Below are 22,097 nucleotides of genomic sequence, written 5' to 3' on the forward strand. Positions count from 1 at the left end.
CCCCAGGAGATGAATTATGATTTGTCTCAGCCAGCCTAAATATGGGTGCTACTGGGAGTCAAGTGAGAATATTCTTTGTTGTGTATCCCACACATTAAAGCTGGTTTAGCATATGTGGACCTCACCTACTAAATGTCAGTAGCCTCTCCAGTCATTATCACCAAAAAAAAGAAAAAATCACCACACATTTGCTAACATCTTGATTTGGGAAACACTGTGGTTTTGCTCCCCTCACCAACGAGCAGTTTAGCGTAGTCGTGTGATGGAGTTCTAATCAATGAGACTTAAGGGGAGTATTGCTGGTGGACTTCTGGGAAAGTTTTCCCTCTCTGGCTGAAAAAAAATACAGAAAGAAATAGTCCCTCTTCTTTCACTGGACATCATCATGGTGGGTGTGATGCCTGGAAGTCCTGCAGCCATCTTGCAGCCATTGAGGAGGTAGTCTCAAGTGTGAAGGGAAATACACCGAAGGTGGCAGAACAAAAAGGTGGAAAGTACGTGGTCCTCGATGATGCCCCTGGGCCACTAAAGAACCAACCCTGGAACTTCCCTAGCTTGGAACTTCTGAGAAATAATAAAAGTTCCTTATGGTTTAATCTAAATGAGTTGGATTCTCCTCTTACTTGCAGTCAAAGGCCCAGTTAATAGAAGCCCTTGTTTTGGTTGCTGGGATGGGCTGATGCTATGGGAAAGCTCTTTGATACCCTGGAAAAGAGGGGAAGAACAGGGAAAACCCTTCTGGGGAGGAGAGAGGCGAGAGGAGAAAGTGCACGCCAGCACTTTGGTCCAACGTTGATAACAAAAGAGGATCCCATTCACGGTCCCACAGCCTTTCCAGGAGGTCAATGAAACGAGGACAAAAGAATATGAAGAAGAAGAAAGTGCTGCTGCCCAGTGAACTCTTGTTAACTACAATCTCTTCTGATTATTCCTTCGCTATTTCTTTTGAAATTTTAGGGACAAAATTCTCTGTTTTGAAAACTGATTTTGTTTCCTTTTTTCTTTTGAGCTTCCTTCCAAACAATAAACTTTGGCCAAAAATGAAGCATTTGCTCTTTCCAGAGCATCTGCATATTGACCCTGCAGAAAGTAGACGGTGATGGACACTTTCATCTTAATACTTCATCTTATGTATATTTCACAAATCTTTAAAAGATTTAATGACATAGCTAGTTCTTTTTATTTAGACAAACTTAATCCTTAAAAGGATATGAAGTAGGGCTTCCCTGGTGGCGCAGTGCTTGGGAGTCCGCCTGCCGATGCAGCGGACGATGCCCCGGTCCGGGAAGATCCCACGTGCCGCGGAGTGACTGGGCCCGTGAGCCATGGCCGCTGAGCCTGCGCGTCCGGAGCCTGAGCTCCGCAACGGGAGAGGCCACAGCAGTGAGAGACCCGCGTACCGAAGGAAAAAAAAAAAAAAAAGGCTTGGAACAAATTCAGAGACACTGGAGAGGTGAAAACTATTAACATGGAATAAAAGACACATGTAATAAAGACAGTAACTCAGAAGCTCCTTCGCTGGTTGGTTTACTCATTGCCCTATACTCTGGAGAAATTCTTATGCATGTGTATATTTATGTGTACACATCCACACCCTGGAGAAATCCCTGCATGTGTGTAGCAAAGAACATAGTAAAGGGTGTTCACAATACCGTTGTTTGAAACAGGAAAAAGTCAGAAATAACCTAAATGTTCCTTATTGAGTAAAGGAATAAATAAAATATGGCATATTGGTATGATGGATTACTTCACAACAGTTGAAGGAATGAGCTAAATCTATACGTATCATGATCAGATCTTGAAAAATGTGAAATGCAAGAAGAATAACTGTATCTACAGTATACCATTTGTGTAAATGTTTAAATCACACAAAAATATTTTTTACAAATGCACATATTTGTGTGCAAAAGTATGGAAAATGGACTCCAAAATACACAACAAATTTGTCTCAGTGATTGGCCATGGGAACACTGAAGGAGAGTGGGATGGGGGTGGTGGGAGTGGACATTAGCTAAGTGGTAATGTCTTTAAAAATAACTACTGAAAACAAATACAGGAAAATATTAACCTATGTTAATTGTGAGAATCGGGACTATAGGTGCTTATTATGTTATTCTTTGCATGTCTCTGTAGCTTTTAAATTTATTAAAATAAAAAGCCAAGAAGGGAAACATTTATTAAACTATAAAGGAGTAAGTAGTTGAAAACAAGAAAACCTAGTTCTGAGCATCTTTGCTTCCTAGCAACCAAAACAATCAGTGAAGGGCACGCAATGGGTCACACAGTTCCCTGTGTCTACCACATCACCAGAAGGAATAAACTTCACCATAGGTCTCAAGTTTGGGTGAATCTTAGTATGAAGGACCTTGAATGTCCATAATGTACAAGGTCTTTGATAGCAATGCCACCCAACGTACCAAGATGTTTCAGTAGTGCTGTAAGTGTGTTGAATTAGCTCTCAGCAAGTAATCTGGAATACTGTGAAATTATACAGGCATACCTTGGGGGTATTGCAGGTTCGGTTCCAGACCACCGCAATAACGCAAATATCGCAATAATGTGAGTCATATATAAAAGTTATGTAGTCTGTTACGTGTGCAATGGACTATGTCTAAAAACAACTGTATATACCTTAATTTAAAAATACTTTATTGCTAAAAAATGCTAACCTCATATGAACCTTCAGCGAGTCATAATCTTTTCACTGGTGGAGGGTTTGAAATATTGCAAGAACTATCAAAACATGACACATAGACACAAAGCAAGCAAGCACTATTGGAAAAATGATGCTGGTAGACTTGCTCAGCACAGGGTTGCCATAAACCTTCAATTTGTAAAAAACACAATAAAGCCAAGTGCAATAAAACGAGGTATGCCTGTGACTCTGTATAGACAATTCAACGTAAGGGATTAGTGGGACGTGACACAAATAGGTGCCTTTCTCCTGATCTGGTTTAGCATAAATCTTGGAGAATTGAGAGGAGTAAGGCTAGCATACCCTCGGTTCTCAGCCACTCTTCTTCACACAGCAGATGACATCACGTACCTGAAGGGTACCCAGTAGCAAGCACAGTTTGCACACCAGAAAGCACACCATAATTCCAGTGAAAATGACGTTCTCTGAAAGTAATTACACTCACATGTATGGTTATGCAAGTATGAGTACGAATCCTTCACAAGCACCACTAATTTAATTAGCAGTAATAATAATCTTCTTGGGACATTTCTTTTCTTTGAGACAAAATTTTGTTTTGATGCTGTGGTTGGAACTCTTGTCTTAGGCCAAAGCTCTCCCTTATCTGTTGTTTTCTCCAAGCTTTTAAGAGTTACTTTATGTAGGCAAGGAAGGAACACTGGTAGAGCAGAAGGTTGCTGTCACTGTCCCTTCCTGTCCCTATGGCCAAGGAGGTAAAATGTGTCTGAGAGAGACACCACAGCTGCCACGCCCAACTCTGAGGTAGACCTGCTCCTGTGCTCGGGAGGGGGCTTTACGATCACGGTACAGGAGAAAGAGCGTCCAGCTAGCCGTGAAGCCAGCTGGTCTCAGCTGCAGCTCTGCCTCTAACATCTTGGGTGACCTCGGGCCAGTCACCCTAATGGTGGCTCTCCCTGTCCTTCTCTGTAAACTGCAAGGATGGAAGCAGACAATGGCTTCTAAGCTTCCTCCCAGCTCTGGGGCCCGGGATGCCAGAAAACCCAGTGGTGTTGGCAGGACTGGCTCCGTGATATATGGGGCCCAGTGCAAAATGAAACAGTGGGGCTCCTTGTTCCAAATTTATTAAGAATTTCAAGATAATAACAACAGAGCATTAAATCAAGGGCCCTTCTAAACTCAGGGCCCTTTGACTGCAAAGATCCCAAGCCCATAAAACCAGTGCAGGTATCAGCCTCCCATGGTGGAGCTGGTCTGCCTCTCGGGGGTAGTGGGAGGGAACACATGAGGCTAAAGGCAGCCAGAGACAGCACAAAGCACCAGTAAGAAGGGCCGAGAACAGTGTGCCCTGAGGAAGAGGACAGGGTTGCAGAGGAGCTCAACCCCACGAGATCATCTCCTCTGCCTCTCCAGCTCTCAGTCGTGGTAGGACTGCCCCAGATTTCAGAGCCTTCGAAGATCTTAACTTTGTTCTGAAACCCAGGCGAAGTCTGGGAGTGTCAGGTTACCCAGCAGCTTGTGTGCGGAAGCCTAGCGGACACCCCAGTTAAGATGCTCAAGAAGCAGGTAGGTGACGCTGCCCCTTCCTGCTGAAGGCACAGCCACTCAGGGTCAGCATGTCGGCAGAGGTGTCTCGGGCCTTTGACGCGTGAGAACAGACTTCACTGTTGATGGTCGGAAGCATCGCTCTTCCGCCTGATGTCATGCGTGGTGTTCAGCCTCACAGTGAATGCTCTCACTTCTATGCACATCCCCAGATGTCAGCGAGGATCCTTGACCAGCCCCGCCTCGGTTCATGGGATGTGGATGGGACCTCCCTTAAGGCCCCTGTCTGCCACCCCCAGGAGCTCCCTATCAGAGGGATCGGCTCTGGTAATTGTCTGATCCACGGCAGGATATTGTCAGCAGACTAGTCAGGTCCACGTTCAGTGTTTCCCATAATGAGGTCTTTGGTGTCAGGTGACGTTAAAGAAGGAGAGTGGTGAAGAAACACCTCAGGTAAACCACTTTCCGATAGCCTGAGAAGGTGGCTTTCAAATCACTTCTCTTACTGGGCTTGAAGAAATGAGGGTGCTTTGTAGAGAGAGCACAGGGCTGAAGGCTGGAGGACCTGAGGTTCAGCCTTCAATTCCCATTTACACATTGAACGGCCAAAAATAAGTCATTTGTTCTGCTGTGTTTCAGTGTTCCAACTGAAAAATGGCAATAAAATACCTGCCTCATGGGGATGCTGTGGCCATAAAATGAGGCAACAGATAAAATGCACACTTAAAAATAAAATCACTGTGCAACTACGGGGTATAACCTGGGCTTCTTAAGACCCCAAAAGCTTCATGGATCCAATAAAATGCGTCATGATGATAATAATAATAATCTTTTGAGCTAGCCCGCAGGTAGAAACGGCTGTAATTCCAACCCCCCAAATCCCTTGTGAGGCACTATGTTTATCTGTACAATCTAGAAAGGGACGCGCATGCAAATTAGCAAAGTCACATCAAAATTTGGAGAAGAAAAAAAAAGAAAAGAGGTTTAAGAGATTTACCCCACCAATCTCTTAGTAATTTTCGTGCTCATTATCAGTAAGCTGTGTTTTTCTTGTAAAAGAACTACTTGGGCGTGCAGTGACTTGAGATAATTAAGAATGCATTTACATTTTATGGAGCCACTAATGCCTTCGGCATTCAAGGATCTTGCATTAGTTACCCATGATACTTCCCCCCAATCAGTGAATATTAAAATATTTAACCTGTGGTCAGGCAATAACCTCCTAAGACACTGGGATTTGATGCAGCAATGTTAAGAAGTCAAAAGGGGATTTGTCAACAAAGAAAAACCATAGCTACTCTCTGAATTCCACTTCTGCAAGTGTTTTTCTCCTTTTTTTAACTGCTTGAAGGATCTCATTAAAATTTCCCAGTTAAAACAGAAATTGGAAGGGCCACAGAATAACTTAGGAAAGGATAGCTTTTCACGGTTTCTGAATGAAAACACACACACCTAAAAAGGAATGTCGCAAATCATTGGCCCTCTGAAAAATGAGGACCAGCTGTTCTTCTGAAGTCCCTTCCAGCTCTAACACCCATGTAGTGTACAGAGATTAGGATGTGTGATTATCCAGTATCCTAGGTCTTTGAGTCTCCTGGAGCACAAAGATTAAGACTCTCCTTAGTGCCATGAAATTGTGCCTGGACCTCACCTGCAAAGACAAGAGTCCTGCCACAGGTAGCTCCTGTGAGCCGTGTTCTCCAACGACAGAGGATGGAATCCCCTTTGCAAATCTAGCCAGCCATCCTGCAGACTGACATAGGACCTGGGGATTGAGATGGACTGAATTGTACACCTGTGCTACATTGCTACCCTCTTATTTGGGCAAGTGCACATAAATAATTGAGCAAAATAAATTGCAGCCTAGCACAGTCCACACAGCAGCAGGCAGTCAAAACCATCTGGGACTAGATATGTGAAGAAGGGAGTATAAAAACAGAGTATTTAGAAGTCTGATCCATCTGTGGTTCTAATTTTCAAAGTCAGAAGAGATGAATCCCCTAGGAGACCGGACCCTACTTAGAAAGACATCTGAACTAGGCAATAAAATAATATGAAAATATCAAAAAATAAAAATAAGGGAGAGAAATAGATATGTAACTTCATCACGGGACTCCTGTGGTATCTCACAACACCATGCTTCATGAACCCCAAAGAAAGCGAAAAATCCAGCTAGTGTTATAAATCCTGGTCAGCTGAATTATTTCACATGTTGCAGCCTGACTTAAGTTATTCATCACAGAGGCTAGCGGTTCCCTGATGCATCCTTCCATGTCACTGGACAGGGTAAAAATAATAAATTGGCCATTGTGAGACACTCCGAGTTCCTTGGGGTTGAGCAGAGCATATTTTATATTCTTCTCTTGGAACTGCCTCTTGTTGGTAGTAAATGGTTGCCAGCACTGCTGTTTCTCAATAGACAAGTCCTAGAAGTACAGATAATTCAATTTTCATTCACTCTTAGGTCTCCTGCTACCCATGTTATTCCTTGACACCGACAAGACTGTACCTGTCTTCCCAGCCCGTGGCCTGAAGTAGCACTGGTATGGTTGGCGCCTTGCCAGAAGATACCATGGGCCACTCTGAAAAGCCTCTTACCTGGTGGATCCAGTGAGCAAAAATTGTCCAGTGGTCATTTTAGCTGGTTCTTCCTCCTTAGCTCATTTCTTCCCAAGAACAAAGATACCAAGGTGTTGGCTCAGCAGCAGCTCCTGAAACATGATAATCAGTTGGGTTTGGTTTAAATTTTTCAGGGTCTCCATTACAGGAGAAAATATCATAACAGTGGTAGCATCCACTGTTATATTGAAATTAAATTACTACTCTCATTCTGTTGGAGTGGCATGTACAAGTCCTGCACCTCCTTGGAAAACAATATGGCAACTTATTAAGGACCATTAAAATGGTCATACAGTTTGAACCAATAACCTCACCTATGAAAACTCATTCTAAGGTTATTATTCAACAGTAAAATAAGTGAGGTATTGTGCATGTTTCTTTCTGTGAAAACAACAACATGGAACTTATTAAACAAATTTTGATACAGATGGTGACATGGAACAATGTATCACATACAATGTTAAAAGCCTAAAGAATAGAATATATTCTATGATGTAACTATGAAAATAAACATTGATCTACATAGGGACAAAGATGATTAATGTGCAAAAATGGGTCTTAGGGCAATGGGATTATGTGTAATTTTCCTGCACTCAAATTTGTCCTCAATATTGCTTGTACATTTTTTTAAAATCTTAAAGATACTGAGAATGCCTTGATCGGTGTTTGGCGTTGCTCCTAAAACTGGGTCTGGACAACTCAATCTGTTCCAGTATTTTGGAACAAGATGAGTAAGGAAGTTTACCTTTTCCATTGTTTTTAAATAACCAGGCATAGTGTCTTTAATCTCACAGTTGGCTTCTTTGAACACTTCGCCTTCAATCATTTTCATGATCCTCCACATGATTTAGAAAAGCTGAGAGGGATACTTTGGTGTTTCCATAGTCTCTCTCCTCTACTGTCATGGGATTCTTAATTAAATGAGTTTTAAAGAGCCACCATCCTCCATTTCTAAAGATAGAATGCAGAGACAAGAGCTGGCATTGTGACAAACAGCCAGCCAAGAATTCAGACCACAACACACTACAAACCACTCAAATAAGATGCCCTCCATCAAAGGCTATCATTGGACAATATGAAATGTAAACCACATGCCCCCAAATAGCAAATATTGTGGGTGGCCATGGCATTGGTAGTTGGAAAGATGAATAAATGCAATTAAGAAACCAGGCAAAGAAGTAAACATGCCATGTAGCTTACAAAAGGCCAGCCACATTGTGTTTATTTTAATATTGTTTAACAGTAACACCTAATAAAGAGAGCATCATGATTGTGTGAACTAAATTTTCAGTCATAATGAATGCTACAAACTTAACCTCCCAAGTTTAAATAGGCTACAACGTCTTGGGAAAAATGCAAGAAAAATTATTTGATAAAGGTGATGGTTTTTCACACCTGAAAATAATGTTTTTCTTCCAGCCTATCTTGATCAACAGTCGGCAGCAACACATTGCAGATATAATCTCAAGACCTTGTGGCATGTACTTGTCACTACATGCATAACTTACTATGGACAGAGGATCACGGAGATTTTGAACATAATTTCCCACACAACAGGAGATTAAATAGACCACACTGGAAGAAAGCAAGAGGAAGCTAGGTCTCTGGAGTACCAAAAAGTAAACTTCAGCCAGTTCTGGAAGCAGATAAACAGCAGGAAATATACTTTCAGACAGGATACTTTCTCAATAGCTCCTGCTTTCAAGAATTCTAGGGAAAGGATGAGTTACTGGGTTAGAATGTAATAGGAAAAGGGCCTTCCCTGGAAAGATTTGGAGTGGAAGGAAATCAGCATCTCCTCATTTGTGTCTTATTTTCTCCTCTCCCTTTGTGCTGCCTCCTTTCTCAGGGTATCCCCTGCCCCAGAATACCTTGCCTATCACCCCATCAGAACCTACTCTTGAGACTGCATTCCTGATACCTGTAGTGAGGTGTTAAGTCAATGTCATACCTTTTGGTGTGTATATAAATATTAAGCTTTCTTTCTACGCTGTGTCTTCCAATGAAGAGCGTCAGACATCAGCAAACAAGTAGAGAAGACACTGAGGTGCAAGAGAACTTTCCCGTATCCCAGAAACCATTCTTCCCAGTGTCCTCCAGCATGACCTTGGACCTGCTGTGCCTAGTTTGCTTATTTGTAAAAACCAAGCCCTCAAACGTATGGACACCAAGGGGGGAAAGCAGAGGGGTGTGGAGGTGGTGGTGTGATGAATTGAGAGATTGGGATTGACATGTATACACTAATATGTATAAAATGGATGATTAATAAGAATCTGCTGTACAAAAAAATAAATAAAATAAAATTCAAAAACAAAAAAAACACCAAGGATTATTGTGCAGATTAAATGAGTTCATCCTTGGAAATCTGTAGCGTCATGCCTGATGCATAGGAAGTGCACAATATGTGTTAATATTATTGTCATTGTCATCATTTGATATAAAAACTTTCTGAAACAAAGAAGTCACATGAAAATATCATCAGTCAGAAAATACACATGAATGAAAGCATGTATGGAGCTGGTTTATGATGCAGGGCAGGATAGTGGTAACAAAACAGGTATCGAAGGTCGGCCACCTGGGCTCAAAATCTTGTGTTGCAATATGGCCACTGTGTGACCCTGGGCCTCAGATTCCTAACCTGAAAAATGGGGAGACAATATCTATTCCACAGAGTTGCTGTGAAGATTAAGCCAGCTAAGAAATGTAAAACATCGAACAGTGCCTGACACAAAATGAACGCCCCATAGATGGTAGCGGGAAGAAAAAGAGTGATCTTCAACTAAAATTTTATCCCCAGAAATTGTTCTGAGAAGGAATGAGTGTTTGAGAATCTTACTGTTGGAGCTGGGGACTACAAACAACCCCCAAGATGTGAACCAAGATGGAGAAATCAGGTATCAGAGTTAGCCAGTCCCTGGACTAGAAAACATATCACAGATGTGAGGGCCCAACATCCCAGCCCTCAATTGGGCAGAACTGCCCTTTAGTCCTTGCCAGGCGGCACTGCAGGCCACCTATAAATGGAGGAATGAAAAGCCAACAGAGGCTGAGTCTCACCAGCTCAACTAATTCTTCTAAACACACTCTCACATAAATCTCTCCTTTTCCTGATGGGAGGATTGAGGGAGTTTGTGGTGAAAGGCTGGAAACTTTCCTTCCTTATTTTTCCCTCCTGTAGAGAGGAATGGAAATGCCATGCCCTCACTGGGAACTTGCAGATTACCGAAATTGCCCCCAACATTTGGCCTTCCCTAATATATCTATTTGTCTTGAATATCCACATGTTCTATATGGAGAAACTAAGTGGGAATATCCTCCAAAATAATCTGATAGACATAAGTATGAATATTGTTTGCTTTCTTTGTGATACTTTGTCTTCAAGATGACCACCACCAATTCCTTCCCTCTCTATATGGACATGTCATTCCTCCACCTAGAGCTGAAGTTTGTTCCTCCACCCCACTGATTCTGAACTAGCATGTGACTGCTTTGACTGGTAGGACAGAGCAGAAGTGATGCTGCTTGGACTCTTAGGCTAGGTTCCTATATACCTTACGACTTCTGTCTGGCTCTCTTGGAATGTTTGCTCTGGGAGAAGCCAGCTTCCATGTAAGAACCTGACTGCCCTGAAACTCCCATGCTGTGAGGAACCCAAGTTGGCCACGTGTAGAGGGAAGCCCAGCCAGCCCCCAGCTGTTCCATCCATCCCAAATGACATGTGGGAGGAAAGAATCCATTTTAGATATCAACTCAGTTCTTCAGATGACTCCAACCCCAGCTGCAGTCCTGAGAGAAATTCCAAGTGAAAACCACCTAGCTGAGCCCAATCAACTCACAGAACCATGAGAAATAATAAATAATACATAATGATTTCAAGTGGCTTCGTTTTAGGATGTTAGTTATACAGCAATTGATAACCAAACCCTGCCTTGATCAAATTTTTCACTGAACTTGACGTTTTTTATTTTGGATCTCACTCAAATGGCACTTGAACAACTGAGACTAATTTTTATTCAGGGAACCTTAACATTAAAAATAGGTAATGCTTGGCATTTGTTTTGATGTTATCTGATCAAAACAGCAAAATTCTCCTATGCATTCTCTACAAAAGATTGGTTTCTAATCCTCAATTAAAATGCTCTAGGAAAACAAATGAAATTGGGCTCCTTCTACAACGCTAAATGTCATATCTCTAATGCAAATAATAGATTTGATAACAGAGAGAATGAATATTTACCATGAAACTAATTTCCTATCATTTGATGCCAATTAAGATTGTAATTGCTTCCTCAGTATCACCAGATCATTCACAGTTTCAGGAAGTACGAGTATATTTGGTTACATTTATTTAACTTGTGTAAACCCTTGTGATTAGTTATTTCCAGAGGAAAATGGAATTTGGAACAAGAAACACTTCTGATCTAATTTTCTGCAGATGTAGACCTTAAAATCAGATAAATTAGTTAAGCTAGTCATGCAAATGAGTCCATGCTCACAAGTTTGATGTTCAAAGGAACTTAGAAAGACAACCAAAGATAAAACCAATTTCTAATTTATTTAGTCCTCCTTGCCTATGAAAATCCCTTTTATAAATATGATGATTTTTTTGTGAAATACGTTCTTTTAATGTATGGCTATGATATGGATTTATATAGAGGAAGACAACCACATTTTCCAGCTAGAGTTATTTTTCTAAAGGCCAAAGATATTCTGTCTACAAGACTGCTTATATTTCTCTGGCCTAGGAAAGCAGGGTACCTGGGACTTGCAATCTTTCAAGTCCTTTGCACTCAGGGTTAGCCTCTTTACTTCTCTGAGCTTCTATTTACTGTCCTGGGGCAAAAAAAAAAAAAAAAAAAAAGAAGAAGAAGAAAAAGAATTAGAAGGATATATGGGATTTAGGAATTAGGCACATGAACTCATTCATGTAAAAGCGACCAGCGTGAACTCTGACTTTTACAGTAAATGAAATATACATAAGAACACAGGAAGAGGAGAACTCTCCAATTCCCAAAAGCCCATGCTCTTCGGTTGAGCACTTTGAACACCACTGGAAGCAGCTTATGTTAACTCTCATGGACAACAAGTAAATTGCTGCATTGGTGTAACTTCTACGCAAGAGAATCTGGCCAGGATCAGATCTCTGTTCACGGCTGATGTCGGTTTCTGTCCCAGGGGACATTTCTGCTGTTTTAAACCATTCTATCCCCAATCCTACCATTCCGGGTCATCTCAACCCACTATCCAACCAAACACGGAGGGCAGAGCAACCCTGCCTTAGTTATGGTAGCAGACGAAGTGTCTGGGGCAAGCATACGAGAGCCTCCCCACCATGGGCCTTATAAAACGGGATGTGTGTACTCTTTCTGCATTCTGTTCTGGGTATGTTGTTGAGTTTTGTGATGAAAGATACTGAGCATTTATGTAGCAACTGACATATGGGGCTTTCGTAAGGACCCATGAATCACTGCTGATGGTCTGAAGCATTGTACTTGGTTGGTGTTCGTAGCCCTGAGACATTTAGGACTGCTTTCAGGCCTCTCCCAGGAATTCAGAACCATGTGAAGGAAAAGGTGACCGAGTCGGGGAGACGGGGAGGGAAGCATATAGAGCAGGAAGTTTAGACAAGGCTGTTAAAGAGGTAGTTGCTGTGTGACTAATCTCAAAGATACCAAAAGACAGGCTTTTATTTGGACATGTGTTTGAATTATCACTGTTACCACAAATAGAACCCAACTGTAGACTGAGAGAATTGAATTAGAATTTTAAAAATCAGTGTTCTGAGCAACTCTAAATTCTGCAAATATTGACATGAACACACAAGTTTCTGTAGGAAGCAAACATGACCCAAGCCAGGTAGACGTTATCAATGGTAGAGACAGCCCAAAGTGATCATATTTTGCTTTGCTTTTATTCTCTATATGAATGGGAAATTTGTGATTTTTCACCAGTAACAAATTCAATAGAACTGTGATTTACATTTCACAATTTAAATGGCTGATTTATACACTTGAAAATACAATCATATTTTCTACAGTTTCTTGTTCTGGAAAGTTACAAGGGGACACATCTCAGCCTTTGCTCCATGCTCTGTGAATGTTGTTGTCCTAATGATTTTTCGGCAATTTCTCTAGGGAGCCATCAAGACATGTAGATTTTTACCTTATGTTGGCTTTGGGCAAATAGAATTCAAAAGGCAAAACAAAATATAGAGTAGTCAGAAATTTGAAATCCTATAAAAGCTTGTGGTGGTTAATTTAAATGGAAGCTATTTTGATTGTCACTGAAAATAACAATCGAGTACCGTGCTGACACGGGTAGTACAATAAGCTCTTGGCAATCGTGGATTTAATATCCATGGTTTTGAATGTGCTTAAATGACTCTGAAAGCCCATAACATATAGTAATTTGTACTTTTGCTGAGACATGAATCTGAACTGCCTGAACTGGGAGGCAGGAATGAGTCATTTAACTCAATCCCTTGACTTTACTCTCTACTTGGTTCCTTGTAGAAGTTTTATCGATTTGGGGACTTGTAAAGGTCTCAGGGACTCCTTCACAAAAATTCTCATATCTAACATAATGTTTTAACAGTAGTAAAGGGGTAAAGGGGACAGATACATAGAAACCATCAAGGTAATATAATTTCAGTACAGAACACTGAAATGTGAAACCTCAATGAGTACTTATTTTATTGATTTCTCATGAACTGGAATAATGTATGTTAAGTATCTAATACATGATGGAGTGTTCTTTATATGTTAATTCCTTTTTTTTTTTTTTTTTTTTTTTTTTTTTGCGGTACGCGGGCCTCTCACTGTTGTGGCCTCTCCCGTTGCGGGGCACAGGCTCCGGACACGCAGGCTCAGCGGCCATGGCTAACAGGCCCAGCCGCTCCGCGGCATGTGGGATCTTCCCGGACCGGGGCACGAACCCGTATCGCCTAACATCGGCAGGTGGACTCTCAACCACTGTGCCACCAGGGAAGCCCTATGTTAATTCCTTTTCTTTGCTTCCTGTTTGTTATTGAAACCTTTATATGGTAGTTTCTACTTACAATGAACTTCCTTTGAATTAGATAAAGGGAGAAAAATATCAGAGGCTACCACTGGGTTTTTGGGGGTTTTTTTTGGTAATTTTTTTAGGATTTGAACAATGTTTAGTGCAAAGTCTGCCTAAGATAAGGAGTCTCTCTCACAAAGCCTGCCCGCACTAGCTTTAGCAGCCTATATTTATGTGTAGCGACAGAGGCATTGTTTATACATTCTCTTAATCTGCAGCCTCACAGTGTGACAGGATTAGGAATCTGGGCCCATATGCAGATGTTTGGGTGTGTGGCAAAACTGAGACACTTCAAAAAATTTGCTTTTGAAGATTAGGAATGGGGGCTTGATACACCCATTTGGTTTTTCTCGGTGTCTGAACACAGAACCTTAGTAATCCTTTTGATGGAAATCTCATTAACGTGTGTTTCAGATCACATTTTATTTATCCATATGTCATGTCTGCTTAAAAATCAAATAAGGGTTATTTTTCATTAAGATGGTCTTTTTTAAGTGAGTGAATATTTCAATAAATGACACCGAAGTAACTCTTCTCATAGATTTGGTAATTTACATATTTTGTAGATATGCACATGAAAGATGATCCAAAACACAGCCATCATTGTTCTAAAGCTCAGGAAGCTGAGTGTCATCTGATGCATCCTTGTAAAAGATTGTCGTAATGAGAGGAACCGAAGATTTTATCTTTGTGTTTGGACATTTTGGGGGTGAAAGACTATTTTTAATAACACCTTCCCCCCACCCAGGTTTCTAAAGTATTGCACTCTCCTAGGAGTGACAAACAACAGAAATCAGCCAGTTGTTTGGTCATCAAAATCATGAATATGGTAATTCATGCCAACAGGAATACTGAGTTACCTTTCTTTCAATCAAAATAATGAGAAAGCAGTTATATATTTGCATGAAAATAGAAATTTAAGGTGGCATTACAGTTTTTCAATTGTAATCTGCTCTTCCGCCACCCCCCACCCCTTAACAGGCTTAGGTTTGCAAACTGCTTCAGCAACCGTCAGCCAAGAAATGTACATGTCATCTGCAAATCACAGATCCTGACTCGAGTGACTGCACAAAGAGAAGTGCTGAAGGGTTCACAGTGGCCAGGACAAGACTTAAAAGTGATACGAAATAGGGAGCAAAGAGGGCTGCAATTGCCTTGGAGCCTAAAATAGACTGAGCTTCAATGCCATAGAAAAAAATCACCAGCTTCTCCATCATTGCTTTAAAGGTCAAAATTTTTGTAGGTGGACTGGGAGAGCAGCGGATTGCAGATGCGTTTAACAGCAGGATATTTTCCGCTGCCATGACCAGTTAAGGAAGATTTTCAAAATCACATCTGCTGGTAAACAGTTTGGCCCTACTCTGGGTCATCCGCCTTCTCTGGTTTCCTTGCTGCATGGATTCTTACCTGGGTAGAATCCCAAACCTCACATCAGTCAAAGTTAGGCTTTCAGTACAGTCCATTACATTTCTTAGAGAGGTACCTGGGTGGCTTTCAGGGAGGTTTTATGATGTGGGGCTGCCTCTTCCCAAATGCACGAAGCACACACATGAGGCATGCAAGCACAGAGCATGGACTCGCACCATTTCCGCTTCAAGCTGCTGGTCAGCAGGTGGGCATCAGTGCCCAGCCTTCACTACCAACTGCCCAGTGCCAGCCAGCTAAGCTCTATCGCTTCCTCCAAGGAGTTCCCCAAAGGACCTTGAAGGGCCCAGTTGTGTGGCTGCCTTTTAGGGAGGTCACCCAATGCTCTACCATGTTATACTCAACTCTTGGCTACAGTAAACAGGTAAGTCATTCAACAAACCCAACTTAAGCCTGCAGTCAGAGTCAGATTGAGCGGTGGGAAAACTTCTGTACTGCCCACATTTCCACAGTTGTCTCCAGGGGTGCATAGCAAGAATGATAAAGCCCTAGGAGCTCCTTCGAGAAGCTCTTCCAGATGACACCCATCTCACGGGTTCCTCATGGGGAGTACATCTCTAAGTGGGAATGTGGGAAGATAAGATCTCAGTATAGCTAAATAAACAAAGTCTTTCCTCTGGGCCAAAGGCATGTAGAAATCACAAACTCGCTCTGTCCCAACTACCTTGGGTTAGAATGAGATCCCAGTGCCAGTTAGACTTTACACCTTATCTGACCCTCCTGCCTGCAGCACCTGGCAACACCCCTACCTGCAGATGAGTGTGACCGTGTGTGGGTCCCTAGGAAGAAGGTGTGTGATGGGAACTTATTGTTCACAATTTTCTCAAAAATATTATCCACAGGGCTTCCCTGGTGGCGCAGTGGTTGAGAGTCTGCCTGCCAATGCAGGGGACGCGGGTTCGTGCCCCGGTCTGGGAAGATCCCACATGCCGCGGAGCGGCTGGGCCCGTGAGCCATGGCCGCTGAGCCTGCGCGTCCAGAGCCTGTGCTCTGCAACGGGAGAGGCCACAACAGTGAGAGGCCCACATACCGCAAAAAAAAAAAAAAAAAAAATATATATATATATATATATATATATATATATATAAAATCCACAGTTTTCATGTAGCCACGCATTCAGGTTGGGATGGCAAAGTACTTTGTGTCACCTGTCTCCGCAATGGGAGAGGCCACAACAATGAGAGGCCCGCGTACTACAAAAAAAAAAAAAATATATATATATATATATATATATATATATATATATATATATATATATATATATATATTATCCACAGTGTTCATGTAGCCATGCATTCAGGTTGGGATGGCAAAGTACTTAGTGTCACCTGTCTGGACAGGGGGCTCCCCGAGGATGACTCAGGGTCTCACACATTCCAAAAAAGATGTTATCAGGTTAGAGAGGTTAAATGTCATAAATCCTTTCCCTTGGAAATGGCATAAGGTGTTCTCCCTCCAACACTTTCCAATCCCCAATTTTCCATTTGGCAAGGAAATAATAGGAATTAACATCAGTCCCTTATATAGTTTCCTTATTTGATCCTTTACCCCAAGCAGAACCGTGGTGACTAAGAAAGGGATACATGTAGTTGTATAACCTTAGTTCAGTTACTTGAGCTCTCTGTGCCTCTGTCCCTCACCTGAAAGGGAGGAATAATAGCATGTCCCCACAGCGCTGTTGTGAGAACTAAATGAGTTAATGTGTGAAAATTGCCAAGAACAGTGCCTGGCACGTAGTAAGTGCCCAGTAGAGAGTTCAATTTAAAAGATTTCTGTTGTTGCTATTGTTATTCTATCTTTGCAATATGTTATCAACCATCTTTCGCTGTCTAATGACAGGGGTGGGGTAAGGGCAGTTAAAGATAACGATCTGGGGAGTGGAGGGGCAGAGGGAGGAGGTTTCCAGGTATAGCACTGGTGGCACGTCAGCAAAGAATCCTATGGAATTTCATTCATTTGCAAAGAGCTGTATAGCTTCTGCTCTAGCTTTCTGTTTTACCTTTTCAACTCCCATAACCCACCTTCTCTCTTTGCATACATCTAGGTCTTTCATAGGAACAAAATATGATCCTTTCAAGAGTTCCCACACATCAGTGCAGACATGAGAATGAGTAAGACCAGAGCGCACCGATGCGAGAACTTGTGTGGGCCCAGGAACAGGAGGTGGTACTACAGAGCTCAGGGTCCCAGGGTAGAAGCTCACGCCACAATCTGTGATCCCTGTGAATGAGAACACAATGGAGAGGAAGGAACTCATGTGGCTTTCTTAGCCCTTAATCATTAAGGGATCCAAGCAAAAATGCTGTCATCCATCCTGCGAGATGCAGAGTGGCTCACTACTTTGCCAGGCCTGCCTCTGCCTGCTGCTGTAAAAATGTAAAATGTAAAAATGCCTGGAGCCCAAATCTGGGCGAAGAGCAAGTGGTAGTTTACGCTAAAACGCTATAGCAATTTGAAAGCAAATGCATACAATACAGAAAATTTAAGCAGCTGGTAGTTGTCATTACATTCATTTCTCAAGGAGGCCTGCCTTCTGGTGACACCAATCAAAGAATTGGGTCATCTCTCAACAGTAATTTTCTTGGAGGCCATGAAATTCTAACATTGATTTCATCCCCCTTTGGCTGAACGCGCGCTGAGAACAGTCAAGCTGGTGAGGACTCGGGCAGCCCATGGGGCTGTCATCAACTCCATCTAAAGAGTTTATACCCTTAATGGGATCAGAGGTCTTATCGGCGATTCTTCGTAAGTGCAACAGAGAAACTATCTTTCTCTCACTGCTGATTCCACACCTGACAATTCTCCTATTTATCAGTTAACAATTATTGTCTGAAAGCAAGTCAGATTACAGTGAGGAATTTATGAAGTTCTTAGCAACTAAGAAGCGTGATGGAATCTAACCATTCTCTTCAGAAGACTGAAATGTGAACTGTCCTGACTTCACACACATTAGTGCCACATCGTAATACGAATCAATACGAATCATTAGGACATTGATTCTTGCGTTTCTGTATGCATCCAACAAGTTACAGCTATGTATAGAGGAAAACAAAAAGTGTATGGTTACTGTCAAAGGGGCCATTAATCCTGGCCCCAAACCCCCTCCTCTGTGAATCCTTCCCAACACCCCAGGAAGAGGAGGTTGTGCTCTTCTCACTCTCTTCAAATCTGTGATGTGGCTCGGAGTTTATTTGGGGTGTTGTCTGTTTAATTTTCTCTACCACTGACTGAGAGCTCTCTTTGAGGAAAGGAATCACATCTTACTCAACCTCAGTATCCAGCATGAGTGTGGCACATAGAAGGGGCTTGAGAATATTGGTCTAATAGATACGTGGATAAATATTGGAGCGAGTATACAAACATCAGCATTTGGAAGTGATTCCCTGTCATTCTCTAAAGCTCTGGCTAACAAATACTCATTGGACAGCTAAGCAACACCCTTGGGTCCATGTTGTACCCTGAATTCACGGAATTGTCTCCAAGAAGCTTCAGAATGAAACATTCTACATTTCCAACTGAACTGTTAGACACTGTAGATGCTGTGACCACCACCCCCATCTCCAGCCATGGAAAGGAAGGAACTATTTTTTAAATTTATTTTATTGAAGTGTAGTTGATTTACAATGTTGTATTAATTCCTGCAAAGTGATTCAGCTATACGTATATATACATTCTTTTTCGTATTCTTTTCCATTATGGTTTATCACAGGATATTGAATATAGTTCCCTGTGCTATATAGTAGGACATTATTGTTTATCCATCCTTCGTATAATAGTTTGCATCTTCTAATGCCAAACTCCCACTCCATCCCTCCCCCACACACCCCCCTTTGGCAACCACAAGCCTGTTCTCTATGTTTGAGTCGGTGTCTGTTTCGTAGATAAGTTCACTTGTGTCATATTATAGATTCCACATATAAGTGATATCATATGGTATTTGTCTTTCTGACTTATTTCACTTAGTGTGATAATCTCTAGTTGCACCTATGTGGCTGCAAATGGCAGTATTTCATTCATTTTAATGGCTGAGTAATATTCCATTGTATCTATGTAGCACATCTTCTTTATCCATTCCTCTGTTGATGGACATTTAGGTCGTTTCCATGTCTTGGCTGTAGTAAATAGTGCTGTTATGAACATAGGGGTGCACGTATCTTTTTGAATTATAGTTTTGAAGGAACAATTTTTAATTGTGCTTTGTGAGGGAGTGCTGTCCCTTGTCCTAGACATTGCCACAACCAGGTGGAGCCTGATGACACCTTGCCTCAGATGCTCGTGTCACCTCGCTTTGTGTCCTGGACTGCTCTGCCACCAGGGATTGGACATCTGCTGGGCCCGCTCAGCCAAGACGGAGAAGACAACCCTCCCTGTGGTGGGTGGGGACCTGGGAATGAATGCGGCTCGCGGACAATTTTAAGGCACACTCACAAGGTTTCCTAGGCTGCCCTTGAGAGGAGGGAGCCTGTTTCCCACAGGGGTAATGAGCTCAATATCGTCCCCCTGGACAAGTCTTCCTTCTATGCTTCACTCTCCTCCATTCCCCACTTTTGTCTCTGGTACTACTTCTCTGAAGAAACCTCCTGTGAGCGAGCTTTTGTCAGAGGGTCTCTCTTTGGGGAAACTCAGGCAAAGTTCCAGCCATGATGTGACTAAACCACCCATAACACCTCCTCAAATGAAAACTTTGACTAGGTTCAGGATGGATCATGATGACCGAAAAAAAAAAAAAAGCAAGAAATATAATGCTTTAGTCTTCATCCTCATAAAATACAGGGAGTGTATAAAGATTCTATACTTAAGTGTATAAAATTAATCATTCCACAACTTTTAACAGTCCTTTAGTAATTCATATTCTTCCTTTGGATTAATATAAAAAGTGAAGCCAGGGCTCCCCTAGTGGCACAGTTGTTGAGGGTCCGCCTGCCGATGCAGGGGACACAGGTTCGTGCCCTGGTCTGGGAAGATCCCACATGCCGCGCAGCGGCTGGGCCCATGAGCCATGGCCGCTGGGCCTGCGTGTCCGGAGCCTGTGCTCCGCAAGGGGAGAGGCCACAGCAGTGAGAGGCCCGCTTACCGCCAAAAAAAAAAAATGAGGCCAATGAAATGTTTTCCTAAGTACTTACTTATAAAAGTGAATGAAACGCTATTTTCTAAGAAGCAACTGAACTTAAAATGTTACTTTATCCCATGAGACAGAAACTGACTCATCCAGGCTAGAGTAAAAGCCACATTGACTTTGCCTAGGTTTTTCTCCCCATCAAGCTCCCCTTTAATGCTATTCATCACACTTGAAATTACTTGCTTAAGGCCCATCTGTTCCACTAGACTGAAGCCCCATCATGGTGAGGACTATATCATTTGAAAGCATATCCTTAGCTCTGCATCTGGCACACAGTGGGTCCTCAATGGATGGTTAATGAGTTTAACTGAACAAAATATAAAACACCTGACTGAATCCTTACCACTCACTTGATGACTCAGAGACCTTCCCCTACAGTATCAGTCCCCTTGTGTTCATGTTAATTAAGGAATCCCCTTGCTGAATCAGTCCACAAGCCCCTCATACAGTGAAGATGTAGCAAAGGTTCGGGCTGGTCAGGAGAAAACCGAGAACAAAGCAACTTGATTTTCTTTACATCTAAGGGGAACCCTAATATGAACTCTTCTCTAGCTAAGTCACTCAGTTTCTCTTTACCACTAGTAAAGTTGGAATAATATTAAATCTTGAATTTCTGAAGTTAGAGAGCAAATTCAGCCAAGCACTCAATGGACCTAACTGGACGTACAACTGAGAATTTGTTACCACTTGGATTTCAAAAACCTTAAGACCAAGATATTTGTCAATAATCATTAACATTGTTTAAAGTACTACCCCAAAGTTCTTTATGTTCAAATAAAATGTTTCCTGCTAAACTCTCTGTAGAATAAGTCTGACCTTCACAGAAAAGGGGAGCAAGTAAAACATTCTTATAAAAACTCTTTTCCTCTCTCTTTTCTTCTCCCCACAAAGTAACTCCCTTCATCTTGAAAACTCATATAACACATATCCTACTCAATCGTTTAATCGTATTAGACTCCTTTAGCTTTCTCCATGTTTGCTGTCTCTCCATTTCTTTCTTGTGCTGTGAAATCACTTCTAGAACCATCACTTTAATAATGCCACTGATAAGTAAATGACATTATGAGTCTCAGAATCAAACATGGTAGAGGAAGTAACACTTGTCCAAAGACTCTAGTTTTAGTCTTTGCTCTCCCATTAACTGGCTCCATGGCCTTGGGTAGATGATACACATTTTCTGAAACTCGCTTTCCTCTATTGTAAAATAGGAGGAAAGAGGATTGATTTCTATTTCACCTCTCAGCTTAAACCGTCTGTGAATATTTTCAAAGATGAGTCTTGGTAGATGTTTTGTTGAGTCAAGTTTTGTTCTGTCAATTGTACTGTGTCTGCGAAGTATTAATCAGTGTGCTTAGTCTGTCTTGTGCCACTAATGACTGTCTTCATCACAAATGATCACTCTTTTGGAAGTTGGGATACTTCCAGCAAGTTGGTGGCTTTACCACTTCAATTTCAAGGAGCAGGTGTTTTTTCTGAATTGGTGCTGGTCTGTCCAGGAAGGAAACCTGGATGAAGTTTGAAGCCTAGAAGCGTCTAGAATCTCCTCTTTGCAGAGCTAGAGGTGGCTTGCAGAGGACTCAGTTTGTAGCTTGTACACATTTCCTTCTTAGCCCTTTTCCCTGACTTTTTAACTGCCAAGTTGGGCAAGAAATAGAAGCAACTGGTGCTTTGTGA

Source organism: Tursiops truncatus, chromosome 1 (assembly GCF_011762595.2).
Source record: "Tursiops truncatus isolate mTurTru1 chromosome 1, mTurTru1.mat.Y, whole genome shotgun sequence".
NCBI lineage: Eukaryota > Metazoa > Chordata > Mammalia > Artiodactyla > Delphinidae > Tursiops > Tursiops truncatus.